The following is an 18743-nucleotide window of genomic DNA, read 5'->3' as shown; positions in this document are numbered from 1 at the left end:
CTAAGCACTCAGCCAAGACAAAGCAGGAGTGACTTCGGGACAAGTCTCTGAATGTCCTTGAGTGGCCCTGCCAGAGCCCTGACTTGAACCTGATCGAACATCTCTGGAGAGACCTGAAAACAGCTGTGCAGCGATGCTCCCCATTCAACATGACAGAGAAGATCTGAAGACAAGAATGGGAGACTCCCCAAATACAGGTGTGCTAAGCTGATAGCATCATACCGAAGAACACTCAAGGCTTTAATCACAGTCAAAGGGTCTGAATACTAACGTAAATGTGATATTCCGTTTTTTAAATTTTTATACATTTGATCAAATTTGGAGTATTGTGTGTAGATTGATGAGGGAAAATGTTTTTTTTAATCAATTTTAGAATAATGCTGGAACGTAACAAAATGTGGAAAATATCAAGGCGTCTGAATATTTTTCAAATGCACTATAAGTATTCCATTTCAGCCACATCTACAAGAACCACCCTTGACAACAATATCCAATTGCCTAGCTAACCCAAAATATCCCATATGGGACCCCATCTCAGTCATTAATATGTTGTATGAGTCATTGTATTGCTTGGATCTACCTTTCCAGTTGCAGTTTGATTTTTTTGAATTTTTATAATTGGTGCAAGTAATTACAAGTAACTACTACATTTTTTTTAAATGTCAAGAGACTATGCTACTATCAGCTATTTCTGAGAAAAAAACGAGTGGTAAACACTTTACGAGCCACCCATGTATTTTACTGCATCTTGACTTCACCTACTGCCTATTATCACCCCATATGCATCCTTAGACGCACTTAAAGCATTCATAACAGTTCAAGGTAGCAGCTTTTATAAATGCCTTAACGTTTACAGATACAGTCAAAATGCGTTACACACAGGTGTTAGAATGTTATAACACATGCTTTTGCCATCTCTTGAACGTCATGGACTGTCAGTCCCTGCATCTAGCGAGCTGTCTATAAATTTGAGAGGGATTGCATTTTCCCAGCCCCATCCTTCAGTTGTATACAAAACAGGTGACGGTGTTGTAGTTTTAAAACATACAAATTTATCTGTAACGTAGGTGCAGGGAGTCGAAACAAGTGCAGTTAGTGAGTTTAATAATAATGAACATGGAACGACACAAAACATGACATGGAAACATAAACATTACTACCTGACGACTACTAACAGAAGGGTACTATATAAAGGATGAGTTATGAAGTCCAAGTGTGACTGATGATGAGACGCAGGTGTGTGTAATGAGGGTTGCCAGGTGTGAGTAAAAATGGGTTTCCAGGTCCTGTGGTTAGTAAACCGGCACAACGTCTACCAGTCAGTGAGCAGGAGTAGACGTGACAGTGCCCTCCAACCCCCCCCCCCCAGATGATGTCGGGATCTAGAATGTCATCCACCGAAACCAACACCACTCCTCTGGACCGTACACTTTCCTGGAGCCGACCCCCACAAATTCGGGAGTCCAGGAGGGATCTGACTGTATGGACGGGGCTTCACTCGATGTCCAAGGGAGGCGAAGGGATGTCGTGGGAGACGGAATCAGCCAGTGGACCAGGAACCACCGGCCTGTGGAGGAAAACATGAAAAGATGGTGAGATCCGGTAGTTATTGGGGAGTTGTAATCTGTAAATGACCTTCCAGAGGACCTAGAACGGCCCCACAAACAGGGGACTCAGGTTTTCTTACAGGGCAGGCGGAGCAGGAGGTTTCTGGTGGAGAGCCAGACGTGGTCACCAGGATGCATGCTGGCCAATGAAGCGCATGATTTCCAAAATCCACCCACGCTTCTTCTGACGGGGAATTTTCAAGAAGGTGGACAGCTGGGCAAGTGAAATAACCTTTTGTTTATCGATCACATTCTATTACATCTGAAATTATTATGATTTGAATGAATGTCATATCAGAGAGCACACAATGTTTACATTTGTCACTTTATGCTTAAAGGTCAGTACCCTGTCTAGCCTGCCAGAAGTTTGAGAGGGTGAAGACTGTGGCACTGGAGTTGAAGCCCATCAAAGTTGTTTCACCATGGCACATGATCGGTAAGTGTCCCAATTCAAATCTTGCCCTGATAAGTTGTTTTGTAATGGTTGCTTTATTTGAGCACAGCAGAGTTCAATATTATAGAGTGTTTGTGTGTGTGTCAGTATCCTTACAAATATGAAAATCTGCATACTGTATGACACAGATACAGGTAAGAATAAAACAATATTCTCTTTTACACTTTAAATGTTAGTGGTGGACCTCATCGGACCCTTCACAAAATCCAAGAATGGCAACAGCTGGGGTCTGACGGCGATCGATCACTTTACCAAGTGTGTGGAGGCAATACCCATTATGGTCAGTAAAGGAAGAGTACGTGCTTAACTCTAAATTCCCTTCTGTAACCCATTTAAAAAGGGTGCTTGGAACCAAAACTCGATTTTGGTTTTGTATGATACCCATCATGGACGAGACTGGTGAGGCTACCTCCAAGGCGATGATGATCTTCAACACCCACTGTTCTCCTGGGGTCATCTTGAGTGACCAAGGTCATGAATGCTAGAACAAGGTACGGATGTTCTAGGTCATATTCTGTCATCAATGGTTTGTTTTATTTATTTTTTACAATTTGTTTTTGTTTTTCCATGGTACATAATCAGACATATTTCAATATCTTATATTTTCAATAGATATCGCTTTCCTACCCCCTCCTCCAGGTTTGGTGAATGGGCCAACCAAACCCTCAAGACTGCCATGGGCATATCCCTTAATTGGAACCAGGAAGGGTGGGAGAACAACCTGAAGGTAATTCTCTTTGCACACAACAGCAGCATCCAAGCCTCCACCAAGTACGGACGGGAGCCGCAGCTGTTGACTGAGGTAAACAATGCAATTGTATATACAATTATTGCATGTACTGTAGTCTTTCAAATGTATGATTGACTTAGTTATGTTGTTTGTCTTTTGCCATTTTTGCATAACGTACTTTCAGATCACTGAAACCCCACCTGATGTGGTGGAAGTTGTGGAACCAGATCAGAATGCCTTGAAGTACCACCTTCAGGCACGGACTGAGGATGTAGAGGTTTTTGACCAGGTAAAAATGATTGTCTTCCGTTAATTTATTTTCTGTAATATATGAAATATAATTGCATTTATTCCTATTATCAATTAAGGTGAGACTGAACATCGACAAGGCGCAGCAGAAACAGAAGGAGAGCTACCGGAGCAGAATCAAGAAGGGGACCAAGTGCTTCGACATCAAGGCAAATTACTTGGTTTGGAAGGACGAAAGTAAGGCGAGAGCTGGGTGCACTTTTGCTCCTAGCTGGGGTCACCATCTGTTAAAGTGAATATACAAAATCTCAGATAATAAATGTTTGCCTTTGCACTCAAAATACCCTGAAGCTAGTTTTAGTCTCCCTAACACTGATATTGTTCTGTCTTTCTAGGGTTACCTCGGTGGAAGCCAACAATCTTCTCCATTTGGAGCAGTTGGACGGTCGACCACTGAAAGCCCTGGCGCCCTACACTTTGGTGAAGCCCAAAATACAAAGTATGTTAAGCTTTGGTTGACATTTGAGAAAGCAATAAATGGTAGTTAAGCTGAGCTTATAAAAATTTACCTCTTCAATTTACCTCTCCAAATGACTTTAGGATCATCGACTGAATTTGTGGGCAGAACTGAAAAAGCGTGTGCAAGCAAGGATGCCTACAAACCTAACTTAGTTACACCAGCTCTGTCAGGAGGAATGGGACAAAATTCACCCAACTTATTGTGGGAAGCTTGTGGAAGCCTACCTGAAAGGCTACCCAAAATGTTTTACCCAAGTTAAACAATTTAAAGGCAATGCTACCAAATACTAATTGAGTGTATGTAAACTTCTGTCCCACTGGGAATGTGATGAAAGAAATAAAAGCTGAAATAAATCATTCTCTCTACTATTATTCTGACATTTCACATTCTTAAAATAAGGTGGTGATCCTAACTGACCTAAAACAGGGAATTTTTACTAGGATTAAATGTCAGGAATTGTGAAAAAATGAGTTTAAATGTATTTGGCTAAGGTGCATGTAAACTTCTGACTTCAACTGTAGGTAGAGTTATTAAAGTGACTATGCATAGATGACAACAGAGAGTAGCAGTGGTGTAAAGAGGGTGAGGGGGATGGGGTAATGCAAATAGTCTGGGTAGCCATTTGACTCGATGTTTCAGGAGTCTTTTGTCTTGGCGGTAGAAGCTGTTTGAGAGCCTCTTAGACCTAGACTTGGTGCTCCAGTACCGTTTGCCATGCGGTAACAGAGAGCAATCTATGACTAGGATGCTGGAGTCTTTGACAATTTTCAGGGCCTTCCTCTGACACCGCCTGGTATAGAGGTCCTGGATGGCAGGAAGCTTGGCCCCAGTGATGTACTGGGCCATTCGCACTACCCTCTGTAGTGCCTTGCGGTCGTAGACCGAGCAGTTGCCATACCAGGCAGTGATGCAACCAGTCAGGATGCTCTCAATGTTGCAGCTGTAGAAACTTCTGAGGATCTGAGGACCCGTGCCAAATCTTTTCAGTCTCCTGAGGGGAAATAGGTTATGTTGTGCCCTCTTCACGACTGTCTTGTTGTGCTTGGACCATGTTAGTTTGTTGGTGATGTGGACACCAAGAAACTTGAAGCTCTCAACCTGCTCCGCTGCAGCCCCGTCGATGAGAATGGGAGGGTTCTCGGTCCTTTTTTTCCTGTATTCCACAATAATCTCCTTTGTCTTGATCACGTTGAGGGAGAGGTTGTTGTCCTGGCACCACACGGCCAGTTCTGACCTCTTCCCTATAGGCTGTCTCGTTGTTGTCAGTGATCAGGCTGTTGTGTCATCAGCAAATTTAATGATGGTGTTGGAGTCATGCCTGGCCGTGCAATCATGCAGGAGGGGACTGAGCACGCACCCCTGAGGGGCCCCAGTGTTGAGGATCAGCGTGGCGGATGTGTTGTTACCTACACTTACCACCTGGGGGCAGCCCGTCAGGAAGTCCAGGATCCAGTTGAAGAGGGAGGTGTTTAGTCCCAGGGTCCTTAGCTTATTGATGAGCTTTGAGGCACTATGGTGTTGAACACTGAGCTGTAGTCAATGAATAGCATTCTCACACAGGTGTTCCTTTTGTCCAGGTGGGAAAGGGCAGTGTGGAGTGCAATAGAGATTGCATCATCTGTGGTACTGTTGTGGCGGTATGCAAATTGGAGTGGGTCTGGGATGATGGTGTTGATGGTGTTGATGTTAGCCATGACATAGGGGCGGCAGGTAGCCTAATGGTTAGAGCATTGGACTTGTAACCGAAAGGTTGCAAGATTGAATCCCTGAGCTGACAAGGTAAAAATCTGTCGTTCTGTCCCTGAACAAGGCAGTTAACCCACTGTTCCTAGGCCGTCATTGAAAATAAGAATTTGTTCTTAACTGACTTGCCTACTTAAATAAAATAAAATGACCAGCCTTTCAAAGCACTTCATGGCTACAGACAGACGTAAGTGCTACGGGTCGGTAGACATTTAGGCAGGTTACCTTAGTGATCTTGGGCACAGGCACTATGGTGGTCTGCTTAAAACATGTTGGTATTACAGACTCAGACAGGGAGAGGTTGAAACTTTTAGTGAAGACACTTGCAAGTTGGTCAGCACATGCTCGCAGTACACGTCCTGGTAATCCGTCTGGCCCTGCGGCCTTATGAATTTTGGTCTTACTCACATCAGCTGCGGAGAGCGTGATCACACAGTCTTCCAGAACAGCTGATGCTCTCATGCAGGTTTCAGTGTTATTTGCCTCGATGGGAGCATAGAAGTAGTTTAGCTCGTCTGGTAGGCTAGTGTCACTAGGCAGCTCTCGGTTTTGCTTCCCTTTGTAGTCTGTAATGATTGGCAAGCCCTGCCACATCCAACAAGCGTCAGAGCCTGTGTAGTACGATTCAATCTGAATCCTGTATTGACGATTTGCCTGTTTGATAGTTCGTCGGAGGGCATAGCGGGAAATCTTTAGCTTTCAAGGAGTCTCGCTCCTTGAAAGCGGCAGCTCTAGCCTTTAGCTCAGTGCGGATGCTGCCCGTAATCCATGGCTTCTGGTTGGGGTATATACGTACGGTCACTGTGGGGGGACGTCATTGATGCACATGTTGATGAAGCCAATGACTGATGTGGTGTACTCCTCAATGCCATCGGAGGAATCCAGGAACATTTTCCAGTCTGTGCTAGCAAAACAGTCCTGTAGCTTAGCCTCTCTAGGGAATGGGGCAGTATTTTCACGGCCGGATTAAAAACATATACAAATTAAACGGCCTACTACTCAGGCCCAGGAATTAGAATATGCATATTATTAGTAGATTTTGATAGAAACCCCTCTGACGTTTCTAAAACTGTTTGAATGATGTCTGTGAGTATAACAGAACTCATATGGCAGGCAAAAACCTGAGAAAAATCTAACCAGGAAGTGAGAATTCTGGTGCTTGTAGTCCTTTCAAGTCATTGCCTATCGAACACACAGTGACTTAGAGTTCATTTTGCACTTCCTAAGGCTTACACTAGATGTCAACAGTCTTTAGAAAGTTGTTTGAGGCTTCTATGATGAACAGAGACCAAACAAGAAGGTGGGGAAGTTGGTGGGGAAATTGGAAGGACATCAGTTCATTGGCACGCATTCACTGGGAGGTAGCTGTGTTCCAAAACGTTTTTCAAGACAATGGAATCGTCCGGTTGGAATATTATTGAAGTTCTAAGTGATAAAGGCCCTAAAGATTGATGCTATACAACGTTTGATATGTTTGAACGAACGTAAATATAACTTTTTTTACTTTTTGTCGTGACGTTTTCCATACGCTTCCTACACTTGGAGTAGCTAACTGAACGCGCTAACAAGGAGCTATTTGGACATAATTTATGGACTTTATCGAACAAAGCAACATTTATTGTGGACCTGGGATTCCTGGAAGTGCCTTCTGATGAAGATCATCAAAGGTAAGTGAATATTTCTAATGCTATTTATGATTTTAGATGACTCCAAAATGGCGGGTATCTGTATTGCCTAGTGTATTTTTCTGAGCGCAGTACTCAGATTATTGCAAAGTGTGCTTTCCTCATCAAGTTTAAAAAAAATCTGTCACAGAGTTTGCATTAAGGAGATGTTCATCTATAATTCTTTGAATAACAGTTTAATATTTTATCAACGTTTATGGTGAGTATTTGTGTAAATTGTTGTGCTGATTCACCGGCAGTATTGGAGGCAAAATATTTTCTGAACGTCATGCGCCAATGTAAAATGGGGTTTATGGATATAAATATGAACTTGATCGAACAAAAAATGCATGTATTGTGTAACATGATGTCCTAGGAGTGTCATCTGATGAAGATCGTCAAAGGTTAGTGCATAATTTTAGCTGGTTTTCTGGTTTTTGTGACGCCTGTCCTTGCTAGGAAAATGGCTGTGTGCTTTTTCTTGTGTTGGAACTGTCCTAACATAATCTAACTTTATGCTTTCGCCATAAAGCCTTTTTGAAATCGGACAATGTGATTACATTAAGGAGACGTGTACCTTTAAAATGGTGTAAAATAGTCCTTTGTTTGAGAACTTTGAATTATGATATTTTGTGGTTTTGAATTTGGCGCTCTGATTTTTCACTGGCTGTTGAATAGTGCTAGTGTCCCACCTCCCCGAGAGAGGTTAACATCTGCTTCATCTGATCACTTTTTTATTGATCTAGTCACTGGTGCTTCCTGCTTTAATTTTTGCTTGTAAGCAGGAGGATGTAATTCTGGTCAGATTTGCCAAATGGAGGGTAAGGGAGAGCTTTGTATGCGTCTCTGTGTGTGGAGTATAGGTGGTCCAGAGTTATTTTTCCTCTGGTTGCACATTTAACATTCTGATGGAAATTTGGTTAAACGGTTTTAAGTTTCCCTGCATTAAAGTCCACGGCTACTAGGAGCATCGCCTCTGGGTGAGCGTTTTCTTGTTTGCTTATGGCGGAATACAGCTCATTCAATGCCATCTTAGTGCCATCCTCTGACTGTGGTGGTACGCAAACAGCTACGAAGAATACAGATGAAAACTCTCTCGGTAGGTAGTGTGGTCTACAGCTTATCATGAGATACTCTACCTCAGGCGAGCAATAGCTCAAGACTTCCTTAGATATCGTGCACCAGCTGTTATTTACAAAAATACATAGTCCGCTGCCCCTTGTCTTACCAGATGCTGCTGTTCTAGCCTGCCGTACATCGTATAACCAGCCAGCTGTATGTTGATGTTGTCGTTGTTCAGCCACGACTCCGTGAAGCATAAGATGTTAAATGTTTTATGTCCTGTTGGTAGTTTAATCTTCCACGTAACTCGTCGATTTTATTCTCCAAGGAGATGGCTGCCTAAATATTATTCTCCAAGGATTGCACATTTGCTAGCAGAATGGAGGGAAGTGGGGGTTTATTCGACCGCCTATAAATTCTCAGAAGACAGCCCACCCTTTGGCCCCTCTTTCTCCGCTTCCTCTTCACACAGATCATGGGGATCGGGTCCTGTTCCCGAAGAAGCAGTATATCCTTCGCTTCAGGCTCGTCAGAGTCGTGGAAGGAAAAAAATAATTCTGCTAGTCCATGGTGAGTAATCGCAGTCCTGATGTCCAGAAGTTATTTTTGGTCATAAGAGACGGTAGCGGCAACATTATGTACAAAATAAGTTTTAAAAAATTGTTACAAAAAACGCAAATAAACTAACAAAAAACACAATCGGCTTGGGGCACGTGAAATGTCTGCCTTTTTCTTCGGCACCATCTTACTAAGGTAAGATCAGCTTAACCCATGAGTAATACTGTTATCCTTTCTAAAAATATGATAAAGTAATAAACACATACACACACACATTGAAAAGTATTTTGAAGGCCCCCTTGTTATAAGCTGCAATTCTTTACATTCAAATGTGTCAACTTTATTAATGTAATTTTCATAGTCAGCCTTCACTCAATCACCTGTGGTCCTACCCAGCAACTACTCAGGAACAAACAAAGAGCTTTGTAATTTTTTGTTTCATTAAGTTGTTGATTGGATATATCTGATTGTTTTTACCCATGGAGTTGCAAGACTGATGGCAGGTTGACTTGTCTGGTTTGGCTAGCTAGCTACTGTAGCCCCTTCCTAATATTCGCATTTAAAAGATGCATCTCATCACCAGCTGCTTCTTGATCAATGAAACCTGACTGCATTATGGAAATGGTAGGAAGATTGTAATGAGGATGAATACTGTTCTGGACTGATGTGTAGTGTGGGCTTTTTTGCAATATAGCAGCAGCAGAGACATTACCCAAGTAGGTGTTACATGTTAGTTGTGGAGGAGTACAAAGTCCAGTGTACAGGGAACCTGAGCTGAGGATGGCATCAGGGCCAGCAAGCCAACTGCATCAACATCATCTGCCATCACCTGGCATCATCATCATTAAACCATCTTCTAGCTAATTTTAGGAGAAAGAGATCTCTCATCTACTGAGGGAGTCCTGCTCTTGTCTCATCATCAATGATTTGAAATGCATTATCCACATGTGGCTGTCTTGTGTTTTAAATGGTCAAATAAAGATATCTATCGATCTGCCAATCTATCACCACATGTTGCATGTAAACCCCTATTGCACACTACTGTTTGTCCCAAATAATGCAACTCACAAAGTAGTGAGTGATACTGCTATCCTGTGCAAAGCTGTCATCAAGGCAAAGGGTAGCTACTTTGAAGAACCTATATTTTGATTTCTTTAACACTGTTTTGGTTACTACATGATTCCATATGTGTTATTTCATAGTGTTGATGTCTTCACTGTTATTCTACAATGGTACTGTATGTAGCGGTTTAATAATATTATATGATGTATGATCTTTTGTTTTATATGTATATGCTTTAATTTGTTTGGACCCCAGGAAGACTAGCAGCCGCCTTGGCAAGAGCTAATGGGGATCCCTAATAAATACAAATACTGGGGTGGCAGAGAGTTACTGCCACGGTTGTGTGGAGAGATGGATCAAGGCGCAGCGTGCTCTGAGTTCCACATATTTAGTGAAACTTACAATACAAAAGAAAACAAACAACTAACCGTAACAGAGGTGCTACATGCACTAACTCAAAACAAGATCCCACAAAACAGTGGGGAAATAGCTGCCTAAATATGATCCCCAACCTGAGATAACGATAAACAGCTGCCTCTGATTGGGAACCATACCAGGCCAACATAGAAATGAACAACCTAGATAGGAACACCCCCCTGTCACTTCCCGACCTAGCCAAAATAGAGAGTAAAAAGGCTCTCTATGGCCAGGGCGTGACAGTACCCCACCCCTCCCCCCCGCCAAAGGTGCAGACTCCGGCCGCAAAACCTGAAACCAACTGGGGAGGGTGGGGGGGTGACTATTGTCGGTGGCGGCTCCGGTGCGGGTCTTTGCCCCCGCCCAGACCACGGGTCCGGCCATGAAGCCGGGTAGAACGCCATGCCCAGACTGGCATCGGCGCAGAGGAGGGCCCCCACCATGGAGCTGGGTTGGACGCCGCACCTGGACTGGGCACCAGCACCGAGGAAGGCTCCGGCCATGGAGCCGAGTTAGCCGCCGTGCCTGGACTGGGCACCGGCGCAGAGGGAGGCTCCTGCCCTGGAGCAGGACTGGACGCCTTGCCTGGAAGCTCTGGACTATTGACCCCCATTGGAGGCTCCGGGAACGTTGACCGTCGCAGGAGGTTCCGGAACGTTGACCGTCGCAGGGGGTTCCGGACTGTGGACCGTCGCAGGGGGTTTCGGACTGTGGACCGTCGCAGGAGGTTCCGGACTGTGGACCGTCGCCAGAAGCTCTGGACTGGGGACCGTCGCCGGAGGCTCTGGACTGGGGACCGTTGCCGGAGGCTCTGGACTGGGGACCGTCGCCGGAGGCTCTGGACTGGGGACCGTCGCCGGAGGCTCTGGACTGTGAACCGTCACCGGACTGGGGAGGCGCACTGGAGGCCTGATGCGTGGGGCCGGTACAGGTTGCACCGGACTGGTGACATGCTCTTCAGGGTGAGTGCGAGGAGCAGGCACAGGACGTACCAGACTGTGGAGGCGTACTGGAGGTCTGGTGCGTAGAGCCGGCACAAATTGTCCGGGACAGATGACACACTCCGCACGGCGAGTGCGTGGAGCTGGCACAGAACGTACTGGGCTGTGGAGGTGCACTGGAGACCTGGTGCGTAGACCCGGCACAAATTGTACCGGAACGGTGACACACACTTCAGCACGTCGAGTGCGGGGAGCTGGCGCAGGACGTACTGGGCTGTGGAGGCACACTGGAGACCTGGTGCGTAGAACCGGCACAAATTGTACCGGAACGGTGACACACACCTCAGGGCGAGTGCATGGAGGAGACACACGACATACCGGACTGGGGAGGCACACTGGAGGCCAGATGCGTGAAACTGGTGCAGATGACACAGGACTGGTGTCACGCTCCTAAGCACGCCCACGCTGCAGCACACTCACCGCCACCACCTCTCTCCGGAATCTTTCATCGAGTTCCTCCTTCGACTTCCTGACGGTCTCTGGCTCATTCCTCGGCTCCGCCGACCACCCCGTATGGCCCCCCCCAAAAAATTTGGGCTGTCTTTTGGGCTGTCTTTGTGGCCGCGAACCCCGGCGTCGTCGCTGTCCTCCCTTCTTTCCTTGCGTCTGCTTCCACGTCAGGCTTTCGTATCTTGCCAAAATTTCCTCCCAAGTCCAGGATATTCTCTCCTCGATCTCCTCGTAAGTCCAGGATGCCATCTCCTCCTGGGCACGCTGCTTGGTTCTGTTGTGGTGGGATCTTCTGTCACAAACGTTGTTGTAAGATTCGGACCAAAATGCAGCGTGGTTTGGGTTCATCATCTTTATTACGTGAATCGGCAAAAAACAATAAAGAACAAAACGAACGTGAAGCTCAAGCAGTGCTCACAGGCAACTGTGACAGAAACAAGATCTCACACCAAACAGGAGGGAAAAAGCTGCCTAAATATGATCCCCAATCAGAGACAATGATAAACAGCTGCCTCTGATTGGGAACCATACCAGGCCAACATAGAAATGAACAACCTAGATAGAAACACCCTCCCTAGTCACACCCCGACCTAACCAAAATAGAGAATAAAAAGGCTCTCTATGGTCAGGGCGTGACAGTTACATGCAGTCATGACTTTATTTAATACTGTGACTTTATTTAATACTTTATTTAATACTGTTTCCCAGTCTCTGTTCTGGACCTGGGAACATTAGAACACAGGAGTGATGGTTGCTGATAATGGGCCTCTGTACATCTAGTGTATGTACATTTTCCATAAAAAAATCTGCCGTTTCCAGCTACAATAGTCATTTACAACATTAACAATGTCTACACTGTATTTATGATCAATTTGATGTTATTTTAATGAGCAAAAATATGCCGTTCTTTATTGTCGCACCTGGACTGGGCGATAGTCCAGGTGCGACAAAACTAGGGCCTGTAGGATGAGTCTGGTCGACTGAAATATCAAGAAGGCAGAGCAACGTTCTATCATGGACAGACCTCTTCCCGTTTTAGTAACCATTGATTCTGTATGTTTTGACCATGAAAGCTTGTTATCTAGGGTTACACACTGCAGTTTATACTCCTCAACTTGCTCAACAGCCACATTATTCAATAATAGATCTAAATGAGATTTAGCTGTGAGCGACTGATTTGTCCCAGAAATTATGCTTTTAGTTTTTGAGATATTTAGCACCAGCCTATTATTAGTTACTCATTCTAAAACTGACCGAAGCTCTATGTTAAGTGTCTCAGTCATTTATTTAACTGTTGCAGCCGACGTGTATACTGTTGAGTCGTCAGCGTACATACGGTAGACACACATGCTTTATGCAAGGTCAGTGGAAGGTCATTTGTAAAAACAGAAAACAATAATGGCTCTAGATGGCCCTGCAGTACACCACACTCAACTGAATTTGAATGAGAGAGGCTACCATTAACAAAAATCCTCTGCATTCTATTAGATAGGTAATTCTCAATCCATAATAAGGCAGAGGATGCAAATCCATAACACCTACGTTTTTTCAGAAATAGGTTATGATCAATGACATCAAACGCCGCAGTGAAGTCTATCAAAACAGCTCCCACAATCTTTTTTTTAACCCTTTTTTTACCAGGTAAGTTGACTGTGAACACATTCTCATTTACAACAACGACCTGGGGAATAGTTACAGGGGAGAGGAGGGGTGATGAATGAACCAATTGTAAGCTAGAGATGATTAGGTGACCGTGATTGTATGAGGGCCAGATTGGGAATTTAGCCACCAGGACACCAGGTTTAACACCCCTATGCTTACGATAAGTGCCATGGGATCTTTAGTGACCGCAGAGAATCAGGACAGCTGTTTAACATCCCATCCAAAAGACAGCACCCTACACAGGGAAATGTCCCCAATCACTGCCCTGGGGGATTGGGATATTTTTTTAGACCAGAGGAAAAGGTGCTTCCTACTGGCCCTTCAACACCACTTCCAGCAGCATCTGGTCTTCCATCCAGGGACCAACCATGACCAATCCTGCTTAGCTTCAGAAGCAAGTCAGCAGTGGGATGCATTGTTTTTGATCAAACACTATTTATTTCAAAAGTTTGCAAAGCACTTGTAACACGCTGATTGGTCGGCTGTTTGAACCATTAAAGAGTTCTCTGCTATTCTTGGGTTGCGGAATGACCTTTGCTTCCTTCCATGTCTGAGGGCATACACTATCTTCTAGGCTTAAATTGAAGATGTGGCAAACAGGAGACACAATGTATTCCGCTACCAACCTCAGCAATTTACCATCCAGGTTGTCGGTACGAGCTGGTTTGTCCTTATTTATAGATAGCAATACAAATTTCCCCTCTTCCACACCCACTTTGTGGAACTCAAAACTACAGTGCTTGTCTTTCATTATTTGGTCCATTATGCATGAATATGAAGGCTCATCGTTTGTCCTTTGCAGGTGTTCTCAACAAAAAAAGTGCTACACAGCCCTAGATCGAACCCGGATCTGTAGTGAAGCCTCTAACACTGCGATGCAGAATCTCAAATATAAAATATATGTTGATTTGTTAAACTTCTTATGGCTTGGGGGCAGTATTTCGACGTCTCGATGAGAAGCGTGCCCAAAGTAAACTGCCTGTTACTCAGGCTCAGAAGCTAGGATATGCATATAATTGGCAGGTTTGGATAGAAAACACTCTAAGGTTTCCAAAACTGTTAAAATAATGTCTGTAAGTATAACAGTACTGATATCGCAGGCAAAACCCTGGGGAAAATCCAGCCAGGAAGTGGGATTTTTTTTATGTGGGTATTTTCAATTGAATACCTATAGAGTGTCTAATGGGTTAGGACCCAGATTGCAGTTCCTATGGCTTCCACTAGATGTCAACAGTCTTTAGACATTGTTTCCGGCTTGTTTTCTGAAAAATGAAGAAGAATGAGACCTTTTTGTCAGTGGACTGACGAAGAATGCAGAGCTGGTTTGTGCGCATGACCGATTGCGCGCCCTTTGTTGTTTTTCCTTTCTATTGAATACGCTATTGTCCGGTTGAAATATTATCGATTATTTAGATAATTGACAACCTGAGGATTAATTATAAACATCGTTTGACATGTTTCGACGAACTTTACCGGTACTATTAGGATGTATTCGTCTGCATGTTTTGACCACCTTGGAGCCAGTGGATTACTGAACAAAACGCGCCAACAAAACAGAGTTTTTGGGATATAAAGAGGGACTTTATTGAACAAAACTAACATTTATTCTGTAGCTGGGACTCTTGTGACTGCAACCATATGAAGATCTTCAAAAGGTAAGTGATTAATTTTATCGTTATTTCTGACTTTTGTAATTCCCTTACTTGGTTGTAAAATGTTTGTATGCTTTTGTAAGCGGGGCGCTGTCCTCAGATAATCGCATGGTATGCTTTCGCCGTAAAGCCTTTTTGAAATCTGACAAAGCGGCTGGATTAACAAGAAGTTAATCTTTAAGCCGATGTATAACACTTGTATTTTTTATGAATGTTTATTATGACTATTTCTGTATTTTGAATTTGGCGCTCTGCAATTTCACCGGATGTTGTCGAGTTGGGTCGCTAGCGGAACGCCTGCGCCAGAAAGGTTAAACACTTTATTGGTTACTACATGATTTGTGTTATTTCATAGTTTTGATGTCTTCACTATTTTTCTACAATGTAGAAAATAGTAAAAATAAAGAAAAACGCTTGAATGAGTAGGTGTTTCCAAACTTTTGACTGGTACTGTATATATAATTTACAAATCCCAAAATAGATGTAACAACTACAGATTGCTCTTTGAAGTCTATCAAAAGTGTGCAAGTTTGAGCATGTGTCCATTAGGCCTATGGATAAAAATGTTTTATCAGCTTGAATTTGATTTAGCAATAAAATCCCCACTTTTATTCCATAGCCTTGGATCCGTACTATGCAGTTGTTGCAAAAGCTCATTTATCACTGGCTGTCTACTGTTTTCAAAAACAATAATTGATAGGCAGCTTAAACTTCTTGATTCAACTATTATTGGGTTCAAATACATATTTAGATTTGTGAACAGCCGTCCACAACAACCACAATCTGTAAGACGCAAATAGCTAAATGAGAGAGCAGCAGTGTGATTCACATCAATGCCTAACGTTATGTAGATATCAATAATAAGTGATATCCATATCGCCGTAGACTACACCACTACTGTCATCCTTACCGCCAATCATTTATTCAAGTTGGATCATCTTTGGATGCCGACAGCAGTCGCACCAATGGAAGACATAGCTTGGACTGTAGCCTACCAAACCCTATTCCTGCTCTTTTCACGTAATCCATGAAACACATTTGGTGTGTCATCATAGTGGTCTCTGACTTGTGGTCAGACTCGCTCAGGTGGAACAAACAAAACTTTTTTCAATGTAGACTTAAATGTCATTGACAAAACAGAGAAGTGTCAAAGATAATTGTTTCGCAAACATCCTTTCTTAATTTAGAAGTAATCCTTGAAGTAATCATCCAGTTCTTCAAAAGTATCGGTAATCTGATTACAATATTTGTGCTGGTAACGTAACGGATTACAGTAACCGTTTTTTGTAATCCCTTACATGGAATGGATTACATTATCAAGGCACAAGGCGAGACCCAAATGCAGACACAGGAGGCAGATGGTTGGAGTTTTACAATTATCCCATTATCTAGGAATCTTTGGGTTGTCCAAAAATGTATAGCGCAGCTTTTGATAATCCTTGGTTGGAGTCTGAGCAGATTATTTGTTGAGATTGCAAAAGTAATAAGATGGTGGTCTGATACTCCAGGATTATGATGGAAAACATTTACATCCACAATATTTATTAGACGGGACAAAACTTAATCCAGTGAATGACTGCGGCAATGCATAGGTCCAGAGACGTGTTGGACAAAACCCACTGAGTCGATGATGGCTCCAAAAGCCTTTTGGAGTGGGTCTGTGGACTTTTCCATATTAATATTGAAGTCACCAAAAATGTGAATATTATCTTTCATGACTACAAGGTCCGATAGGAATTCAGGGAACTCCGTGAGGAACGCTGTATACGGTCCAGGAGGCCTGTTAACAGTAGCTATAAAAAGTGATTGAGTAGGCTGCATAGATTTCATGACTAGATGCTCAAAAGATGAAAGCGCCATTTTTGGGGGGGTAAATGTACATTTGCTGTCGTAACTGTTAGCAACATCTCTACCTTTGCGTGATGCGCAGGGGATATGGTCACTAGTGTAACCAGGAGGAGAGGCCTCATTTAACACAGTAAATTCATCAAGCTTGAGCCACGTTTCAGTCAGGCCAATCACATCAAGGTTGTGATCATTTATTTGTTTATTGACTGATTGCCTTGGAGGTGAGGGAACGAACATTAAGTAGCCCTGTGTGAGATGTCAAAATCTCTTTCAATAATGACAGGAATGGAGAAAGTCTATATTCCAATGAGATTGCTAAGATGAACACCGCAATGTTTAGTTTTGCCAACCTACATCGAGGCACAGACACGGTCTCAATGGCAATAGCTGAGCTGACTACACTGACTGTGCTAGTGGTAGTCTCCACTAAGCTGGCAGGCTGGCTAACAGCCTGCTGCCTGGCCTTCACCCTATCTCATTTTGGAGCTAGAGTAGTTAGAGCTCTGTCTATGTTGATTGATAAGATGACAGCACCCCTCCAGCTAGGATGGAGTTTGTCACTCCTCAGTAGGCCAGGCTTAGTCATTTTTGTGGGTGAGTCACAGAAAGAAAGCCAATTATTTACAAATTCTATCTTTCGGGAGGGTCAGAAAACAGTTTTCAACCAGCAATTGAGTTGTGAAACTCTGCGTTACAGCTCATCACTCCCCTTAACTGGGATAGGGCCAAAGACAATTACTCGATGCCGACACATCTTTCTAGCTAATTTACACGCTGAAGCTATGTGCATTTGGTGACTGTTTCATCCTAACATCGTTGGTGCCGATGTGGACAACAATATTCCTATACTTCCTACACTCGCCAGTTTTAGCCTTAGTCAGCACCTTCTTCAGATTAGCCTTTATGTCGGTAGCTCTGCCCCCTGGTAAACAGTGTATGACCGCTGGACGATTATTTTTAAGTCTAATATTGTGTGTAATGGAGTTGTCAATGACTAGGGTTTTCAATTTGTCAAAGCTAATGGTGGGAGGCTTCGGCGGCTAAGACCCCGTAACAGGTGGAGGAGAGACCTGAGAATGCTCGGCCTCTGACTCCGACTTGTTGCTTAATAATCCTCTTAAGGATCCACCCCTTTTTTTCAGTTTTCGCCTAAATGACATACCCAAATCTAACTGCCTGTAGCTCAGGCCCTGAAGCAAGGACATGCATATTCTTGATATCATTTGAAAGGAAACACTTTCAAGTTTGTGGAAATGTGAAAGGAATTTTGGACGATATAACAGAATAGATCTGGTAAAAGATAATACAGAGAAAAAAAAACCCCGCTCTTTTGTACTTTTTGTACCATCATCTTTGAAATGCAAGAGAAAGGCCATAATGTATTATTCCAGCCCAGGTGCAATTTCGATTTTGGCCACTAGATGGCAGCAGTGTATGTGCAACGTTTTAGACTGATCCAATGAACCATTGCGTTTCTGTTCAAAATGTTGTATCAAGACTGCCCAAATGTGCCTAATTTGTTTATTAATAACTTTATGTTAAAAATTGTGCACTCTCCTCAAACAATAGTATGGTATTCTTTCACTGTAATAGCTACTGTAAATTGGACAGTGCAGTTAGATTAACAAGAATTTAAGCTTTCTGTCAATATCAGATATGACTATGTCCTGGGAAATGTTCTTGTTACGTACAACCTCATGCTAATTGCATTAGCCTACGTTAGCTCGACCGTCCCGTGGAAGGGACACCGACCTTCCTGCTGCCGCTGATATGGCTGGGACAATGCTGGGGGCTAAGGCCAAAAAAACTATACAGACAATGACTTCATCAAACAACACTGTTTCACGACGCATCAGTGACATGGCAGGAGATGTTTTGAAACAATTACTGCTTCGCATACAAGCCAGTGAATTATATGCGTTACAGCTGGATTAGTCAACAGACGTGGCGGGCCTGGCACCGCTCCTGGTATATGTCCGTTGTGTTTATGGGGGGTAAATTAAGGAAGACATCCTCTTCTGCAAACCACTGGAAACCAGGACAACATGAGAGGATATTTTTAAA

At 43.5% G+C, this 18743-nt stretch overlaps 1 protein-coding gene across 1 annotated transcript in view; it reads right to left on the bottom strand.

Moving 5' to 3' along the window:
- Positions 1–372: 372 nt before the first annotated feature.
- The window catches only part of LOC115205943 (galaxin-like), a 32348-nt gene continuing 13977 nt past the window's right edge, over positions 373–18743 (bottom strand). The window contains exons 9-10 of the mRNA XM_029772394.1: positions 1688–1821; positions 373–1567 (exon numbers count right to left, since the gene is read on the bottom strand). The gene's annotated coding sequence lies outside the window, so the exon portion shown is untranslated. The remainder of the gene's footprint in view (positions 1568–1687; positions 1822–18743) is intronic.

The sequence above is a fragment of the Salmo trutta genome, chromosome 13 (assembly GCF_901001165.1).
Source record: "Salmo trutta chromosome 13, fSalTru1.1, whole genome shotgun sequence".
Taxonomy (NCBI): domain Eukaryota; kingdom Metazoa; phylum Chordata; class Actinopteri; order Salmoniformes; family Salmonidae; genus Salmo; species Salmo trutta.
Note: the sequence above shows the minus strand (reverse complement) of the source record. Positions and strands in the feature narration are given on the sequence as shown.